The sequence below is a fragment of the Astyanax mexicanus genome, chromosome 21 (genome assembly GCF_023375975.1).
Source record: "Astyanax mexicanus isolate ESR-SI-001 chromosome 21, AstMex3_surface, whole genome shotgun sequence".
Lineage (NCBI taxonomy): Eukaryota > Metazoa > Chordata > Actinopteri > Characiformes > Acestrorhamphidae > Astyanax > Astyanax mexicanus.
This window is the reverse complement of record NC_064428.1, coordinates 29,239,692-29,245,705: the sequence shown is the minus strand read 5'-3', so window position 1 is coordinate 29,245,705 and position 6,014 is coordinate 29,239,692.

The following is a 6,014-nucleotide window of genomic DNA, read 5'->3' as shown; positions in this document are numbered from 1 at the left end:
CGCGCGCGCTCGTGCCCCGGTTTGTGTTTTTTTTTTACACACCCATTTTCATACAAGCCCCGCCCCCCTTCTCTCAGATTGGCTGGTTTGGGCGTGCTTTCCTCAGCAGCAATTATTCCTAAAAATCCCTGAAACTGCCCTGAAATATACATTACATTACATTACATTACATTACATTACATTTGGCAGACGCTTTTGTCCAAAGCGACTTACAATAGTAAATATACCTCCACTGTTATACAGTGTTAAACTGTTCTAATACAAGAAAAACAAAAACAAGAAAGACATTTAAGATACGTATGAATTATATAATAAAGGTCTGGAACGGATGGTATTTTTAACTATTATTATTCATTAAAGTTTTTTTTATAAAATATGAAGACATCATATAAATCATAAAAAAGAAAAATATGATGCAATAAAAACGCAGAATATGGGAATAAATCAAATGAAATAATATGTCATGTGTTTTACTGATTTGGATAAAAAAAAGAATAATACATTTTTATATTTATTTATATTTGATATTTAAAATATATATTTTAATAATAAAAGTCTGGAACGCATTATTTATTCAGATATGTTTTTATATTCAACGATTGTTTTTTACTGCTATAATAAAAAGAAAGACAATATATACATTAAAACAAATAAAATGTGAAAAAATAAAATGCAAATCATATAAAAACAAATATGTTGCATGCAAAAGGGGCTAAATAAATCAAATGAAATATTACATTACACTACATTACATTACATTACATTACATTACATTTCATTTGGCAGACGCTTTTGTCCAAAGCGACTTACAATAATGAAGTACAAAAGTAATAGGAATTTAGATAACCCATTTTTAGATAGGGCTTAAAGGAGGTCGAAGGGAAATAAAAGGATAGAGAAGTGAAGGAGGGGAAGAAGGAAATGGGGTTAGAAGTAGTTAGTGTGTTAGAGGTGTTAGGAGAGTAAGGGCTCTTTGAAGAGCTCTGTCTTCAGGAGTTTATTAAAGATAGTGAGAGATTCTCCTGATCTGGTAGTAGAAGGTAGTTAGTTAGAGGTGTTAGGAGAGTAAGGGCTCTTTGAAGAGCTCTGTCTTCAGGAGTTTATTAAAGATAGCGAGAGATTCTCCTGATCTGGTAGTGGAAGGTAGTTTGTTCCACCATTGGGGAACTCTGTATGAGAACAGTCTGGATTGCTTTGTGTGAGTGTTTGTTTGGCAAAGCGAGGCGACGTTCATTGGAGGAGCGCAGCGGCCGGGAGGTAGCGTAAGTCTTCAGGAGTGATCAGTGCAGGTAGGAAGGAGCCTGTTCTGACATCACCTTGTAGGCGATTGTAAGAGCTTTGAATTTGATGCGAGCATCAACTGGTAGCCAGTGGAGCTCAACGAGCAGCGGGGTGACATGTGCCCGTTTTGGTTGGTTGAAGACCAGACGTGCTGCTGCGTTCTGGATCATTTGGAGTGGTTTTACTACACAGGCCGGGAGGCCAGTTAGCAGGGCATTGCAGTAGTCGAGGCGTGAGATGAAGACTGCTTGTACCAGGAGTTGGGTGGCCTGTTGCATCAGAAACGGTCTAATTTTCCTGATGTTATAATGCGCGAAGCGGCAGGATCGAGCAACCGAGGCCACAATACAAATACAATATAAAAAAATACAAATATATACATTATAGATGTGTCATATATTTAACTGATTTGGATTTAAAACATGTTTTTTAAATAATAAAAGTCCAGAACATATTATTTATTCAGAGATTTTTTTTGTTTATATTCCAAGATTGTTTTTAACTGCTATGATAAAAAAGACTAAAATATGAAGAAATTCAAAGTGCAAAAAATTTATTAACAAATATGTTGCATGACAAATACATAATGGAGAGGAATAAATGAAAAAAATATATAAAAAAATATATTCCCACTGATCTTTATATATATAAATAAGTTAAAGTCTGGAACAGATTATTTCTTTCAATTTTTTTTTGTTTGTTTTAAATTTTACAATAAAAGAAAGAAAAAGACATTTAAGGTGCACAAATAAATTAAATTAATACAAATCTGAAAGAAATCTAAATCAAAATATATCAGCTACACATGTACTGTGTTCCGCTGAGTTCTGCTGAAAAAAAAAAACACATTTGTAATTAATAAAAGTCAGTCTGGAATAGATTATTTAGTCAGACAATATAAGGTTTTAAGTGAACGTTTTAGTGAAGAGCAGTTGGTCTTAGTATAAACAGTTCATCTGCTAAAAGAACACATTTCTCAAGCCAGCTGTCCACTTTTTCTATTTTATTGGTCTATAAAATGTAGCAATTTTGGCTTAAAACAAGCAAAATAACTAAGAAACAAAGAAAAAAGATACAGTGAGCTTATAATGTGGTAAGTAGAGAATAATTGTACAGTTTTAACAGGTCCTTTGCACTAATGGTCTCTTTAGCTTCTTCCTGAACACGCCGACCGTTCTATAAACGTCTTGTTTTGTCTTTGACAAGCTGAAGCAGCTTCCCGTTAAATGGGTCAGACTCCTCTTAAGTAAAGGTCGAACAGGGTTCAAAGCCTTGTCATTTACCCTGCAGCTCACATTCTCGCACACCACACACACACCCTCACACTGAGGTAAGTGTGTAAGCCCTGTAACCTGTGGAGTCAGCAGTTTTGTTGAAGCATTACTGGGGCTTTCAGAGTTTAAGAAAATCAAAGAAGCAGTAGAGTCAGAGGTTGCAGGCTCCTGCCCTGGTTCTTGACCATTCTGCTCTTTCCATGCATCAACATGTCACTTCAGAAAGATAACACATCTTTATGAAAACAACATAGAGGTGCGATGTGTCATTATCACAAATAATAGAGCTCTGGAAAACACAATGACTCAAATTTATCTCTTTCTAACCACAGGAAAACCCAAATCCCAGGCTAACATATACCACATTTTTCGCACTATAAAGCGCACTATCAATAAATATTTTTTTCTGGTCTATTTTCATACATAAGGCGCACTGGATTATGAAACACATTGTGTGACACTAGTAAGGAACAGTGGTGCAAGTAAACAAAACTGTAATAAAAAAAAACATATTTTAAAGGCAAACGAGCTCTGGATGTTAATCTACACAGATTGATGCACTTTGAAAGAGTGAGGTTGAGTGCAAGGTCTGCCCACTTGTAGCTTCAAACAGTTAGATTTAAAATTGCTGCAGTCCAATAAAAAATCAAATATCTCTATTTTTGTCGATTTTTAGTTTACTACATAATTTAAACACACAAATTGTCCTTTATACTGTGCCGAAATTTCTTGATGTACGAACCAATAAAAATACTTAAAAATGAGCTGAAATAAACTCTTTTTTACATTGACTTCCATTGAAAGTTTTGAAGTTTTTTTTTCTCTCCTGTAAAGTTTCATTGGACAGCATTGATATTTGATATTTAGAATCCCTTCTTGAAGGCCTTCATTAACTGGATCAGGTGTGTATGGTTAGAACTAGCACTAAACATATGCAGGTAGGTGTTCTCCAGGACCAACATGGTGGGTTTATCAGTATTTTTTTTTCCTCAACCCATTGTTAAATCTTATTTTCACTAAGAGATTATTATGTTTTGCTCTTTTAACCATTTTATTTCAGCCCATTTAGGTTTTCCTTTTTCAACAATACATCAATAAAGTCATTAATGCTTATAGGATGCCAGCAAATAGCTCCTAATTCTGAGCAAACTCTCTTTACAAGAGGCGCCATTCATTGCAGCCTTTAAAATCTTCACCGCAAGCATCCTGTCAACTGTGAAAACAGCCGGGAAGTCTGAGACAAAACCAATAAAACCAGTTAATAAGAGAATGGAAACGAGAGAATTGAAATGTTGGTGATTGGTGTTTGTTTTTACTGGTGAGAGGGAAATCTGATGAAGGAAAAAGATTCATTCACAATCAAGGAAGCTCTAAAATGCACAAGTTGCCCCCCACAAGTTTATTGCGTGCCTGCCCTTCTGGTGGACCACCTAATGTCAGTTTTGATGTAAGTTTGTAGAATACGCTCAGGGGTGGGTTCCCAAAAGGTTCTTAGCACTAAGATGATTCATAGATTGTCGAGCAGGCTTCACACTGAGCACATTCTCTCTCTCTCTCACCATGTTAAGATGTTCTTAATGTTAAGATGCCTTTGGGAATCTGGGCCCAGTTTAGAGCCGGACCAGATCAGGTCATCTCAAGAATATGGTCTGTGACGTAGGCATCTGTTTTTAATGCTGTATTTCAGGGGTGTCCAAACTACGTTTCCTTTTTTGGAGCGGCCCGTGAGGCATTTTAGAAATAGAATGAAAGTTGGCCCACGGTTAAGCAGGTTTTTACAATCTGAGATTTAAAGTTTGAACGCTAGGTGTCAGAAACGGGCCAAAGATTCAGGAGAGGGTGCGCATTTGTAGCGCAGAAATTTGGGCCAAAGAGTCTAAAAGCAAAGAGGGTGCGCATTTCTAGTGCGGAAAACGGGCCAAAGAGTCTAAAAGCAAAGAGGGTGCGCATTTCTAGCGCAGAAAAACGTCCCAAAGAGTCTAAAAGCAAAGACGGTGCGCATTTCTAGCCCAGAAAAACGGGCCAAAGAGTCTAAAGTGGAGAGAGTGCGCATTTCTAGCGCAGAAAATCGGGCCAAAGAGTCTAAAAGCGGAGAGGGTGTGCATTTCTAGTGCAGAAAAACGAGCCAAAGAGTCTAAAAGCAAAGAGAGTGCGCATTTCTAGCGCAGAAAATCGGGCCAAAGAGTCTAAAAGCAAAGAGGGTGCGCATTTCTAGCCCAGAAAAACGGGCCAAAGAGTCTAAAGTGGAGAGAGTGCGCATTTCTAGCGCAGAAAAACAGGGCAAAGAGTCTAAAAGCGGAGAGAGTGCGCATTTCTAGCGCAGAAAACGGGCCAAAGAGTCTAAAAGCAGAGAGAGTGCGCATTTCTAGCGCAGAAAATCGGGCCAAAGAGTCTAAAAGCAAAGAGGGTGTGCATTTCTAGCGCAGAAAATCGGGCCAAAGAGTCTAAAAGCGGAGAGAGTGCACATTTCTAGCGCAGAAAAACAGGCCAAAGAGTGTAAAAGTTGCCGTAATTAAGAGTTTTATATTAAGAGACATCATGAAATTAAACATCAATTTGAAAATTCTTAGTTTACACAATACTGTCAAAGATAAAGATAGAATGGTGTGTAAATGACAGTAATCAGGAAAAAAGTATTATTTAAAGTGGTATATTTCATTATAATTATGAGATAGTAAGTCATAATTATGAGATAAAAAAGTCATAATTATGAGATAGTAAGTCATATTTATGAGATAGAAAGTCATAATTATGAGATAGAAAGTCATAATTATTATTATATGAGACTTTATCTCATAAATATGACTTACTATCTCATAATTATGACTTTTTTTTATCTCATAATTATGACTTACTATCTCATAATTATGACTTACTATCTCATAATTATGACTTACTATCCCATAATTATGACTTTTCTATCTCATAATTATGACTTAGTATCTCATAATTATGACTTTTCTATCTCATAATTATGACTTAGTTGAGGACGTTTTTTTTCTTCAGGTGGCGGAAATGGGCTTCCATACAATATAGCTAAGTAACAAATTAAACTGTTTAAATTATAGACTTTTCATGTCTTTGTCAGTGGGCAAACTGACAAAACAAACAAGGGATCAAATAATAATTTTCTTTACTCTATATGAGACATAGGCTATGTGCTTATATTAAGCACAGAAAAATCTACCAATGGAGTGAGATCATTTATTTTGGTAAGACTTCTTAAAATAAGCAATCACAAAATGTCTAAATTCTTATATTAAGACTTGAATTAAGTAAAATGCATCCTTGATTTGATATTTCAGGAATTATTTAGAATTTCTTTACTACAGACGCACCCTTAGAGATGCCCTATTACATTATTTTCATAGTTTTACCCTATCATGCACTACTAGTTTATCTAGTTTATACAAATTTGCACTGCTAAATTAAATTATTATTATATAACTGTGTATCTGC